Consider the following 2,500-nt stretch of genomic DNA (forward strand, 5'->3'; position numbering starts at 1 on the left):
AAAGAAAGGGAGAGTGAAGGATGCACGAAGAGAGAGGAAGAGAGAAAGTAATTAAAATGAAGAAAGAATCAAATTTTCAAAAGTGGCTGGACTAAAGGATAGCTACGCCGCTAAAAGGCATCGACACCATATGCCATGATAGTAAATCGTCGCAACTGAGAGAAACTGCAATGTAAGCCTACTAAAGAGAAAGAGAAAGAAGAATAGATAGATAGATAGATAGATAGATAGATAGATAGAGAGAGAGAGAGAGAGAGAGAGAGAGGAAGAAAGAAAGAAAGAGAAGAAGAAAAAGAGAGAGAGAGAGGAGGGAAAGAAAGAAAAGAGAGAGAAAGGTAGAAAGAAAGAAAGAAAGAGAGAGAGGGGAAAAAAGAAAGGAAAAATAAAGGAGAGGAAGAAAAAATAAATACTCCACCTCCCCGTTGTCTCGAGGGCAATAGCATTAATACAAAAGCCCAGCCTGAGCCATTCCATACACTTAATACCAGCATAACGATACAACCATCCCTGTAAACCGTCGTCCGGCTTAGCAAAAGACCGCACGGTATAGCTGCATTATCCGCTTATTAAACAGCCTAGTCTACGGGGGAAAAAAAATATTGCCATCGACCTGACTTATGGCAGCTTCAGAGTATAAGGAACAGGGAGGACATTAATCTGGTCATGCAGCGAAGATCCTGAATGATATCATGCACACACGCTAGGGATGAGGATGACGATACGCCCTCATTCCTTCGATAAAGGCGACTGAAGGGAGGAAGTTGCGTGCATTGTGTATATAGGCCGTGATAAGTGACGAGAATGAGGTCAGATCTATTAGATGGTGGTAGATACGTTGGGAAGAGAATAGATATCAAGTGAGGAGAAAAAGATTGACAAATGAAAGACGAAGGAGGAGTAGGAGGAGGAGGAGATGGAGAAAGAAAGGGAGGGAGGGGGAGGAGAAGGAGTAGTAGTAGTAGTAGTAATAGAAGTAGGAAGAGTAGGAGGAGGAGGATAAGGAGGAGGAGGAGGAGGAGAAGGAGTAGTAGTAGTAGTAGAAGTAGGAAGAGTAGGAGGAGGAGGATAAGGAGGAGGAGGAGGAGGAGGATAAGGAGGCGGGAGAGGAGAATAAGGAGGAGGAAGAGGAGGAGGAGGAGAAGAAGGAGCAGTAGGAGGAGGAGAAGGAATAGGAGGAGGAGGAGGAGGAGGGGGGCGGAAGAGGAGGAAGAGGAGGAAGAGGAGGAGGAAGAAGACGAGGAAGAGGAGGAGGAGGAGGAAGAGGAGGAGGAGGAGGAGGAGGAGGAGGAGGAGGAGAAAAAGAAGGAGGAGGAGGAGAAGATGAAGAAGAAAATGAAGGAGAGGAAGAAGAAGAAGAAGAAGAAGAGGAAGAAGAAGAGGAAGAAGAAGAGGAAGAGGAAGAGGAAGTGGAGGAGGAGGAGGAGGAGGAGGAGGAGGAGAAGGAAGAAGAGGAGGAGGAAGAGGAGGAGGAGGAGGAGGAGAAGGAGGAGGAAGAAGAAGAAGAAGAACGAGAAGAAGATGATGATGATTATAAGGAAAATAAGAAGAAAAAGAAGAAGAAGAAGAAGCACATGTAGAAAAAGTATACGTAACAGTAGCAGATGAAGAGGAAGAAGAAGAAGAAGAAGGAGGAGGAGGAAGAGGAGAAGGAGGAGACAAAGGAGAAGAAGAAGAAGGAAAAAAAGAACTAGCATAGTTTTGTTCCACAAGCGCGCTGGGGAAATGGAAATAAAAACCAGGTGAGGAGACAAAACCCAATAAAAGGAAAGGAAAGACCTGGATTGCCTCCGGAAAGGCGAAATTAGGAGAGCAAGGAAATGAAATAGAGGAAGAGGGGTTGGGGGTAGGGAGAGAGGGATGGGGGGGGGGTGAGAGCAGGAGGAACAGCAACTCCGTAAATGTTGGCGCTTATGGGGAGGCCGGCAAGGTCAAAATACTTTAGAAATAAGTTAAAGAAAGGGCACCCAGGGTCACGATCGGCGAAGGAAAAAGACAAATTGAGCATAATTTACTTGTCCCAAGGGCGAGGAAAGGAGGAAAGCTTGTTTTTATTGACAATGCCAAAGAGAAAAACCTAGCGAACAATGGAGATATGACTCGTTTTTCCCGCGTGTTGGGCTATCAAGTTCCCCGCGCTGGTTGACTGATTTATGTATGTAAGTGTGTTACGTATTTATCAGATTATGTATTAATTGTATTTGTAGAAGGGGAGAACGCGGGCATTCCCTCTCATAAAAGGGAAAAAGATCCATGCAAACGTTCATGCAAAACACACGAGCACATGTGAAATGCACACTCACTCACGGGAGCGAATTTTGAGCGACCAGAAATATCCAGGGAGAATTTTTGGCCTACCTGCTTTTAGCCGTACGGCAGTGATTTATTGGCCGCTCGGAGCGCTTTTAGAATAAAGGATAACAATACTTTGTCCCGCAATTCATATTCCACGTTGCACGCTGCACCAAAACCCCGCACACATATGTTATGCGTTTATGTGCAT

The 2,500-nt window shown here is 45.2% G+C and overlaps 1 protein-coding gene across 8 annotated transcripts in view; it reads left to right on the forward strand.

The window, feature by feature from the left end:
* LOC125033197 (regulator of G-protein signaling 9-like) overlaps nt 1-2,500 on the forward strand; it is a 290,139-nt gene that overhangs the window by 197,852 nt on the left and 89,787 nt on the right. The window lies entirely within an intron of this gene.

Source organism: Penaeus chinensis, chromosome 16 (assembly GCF_019202785.1).
Source record: "Penaeus chinensis breed Huanghai No. 1 chromosome 16, ASM1920278v2, whole genome shotgun sequence".
Lineage (NCBI taxonomy): Eukaryota > Metazoa > Arthropoda > Malacostraca > Decapoda > Penaeidae > Penaeus > Penaeus chinensis.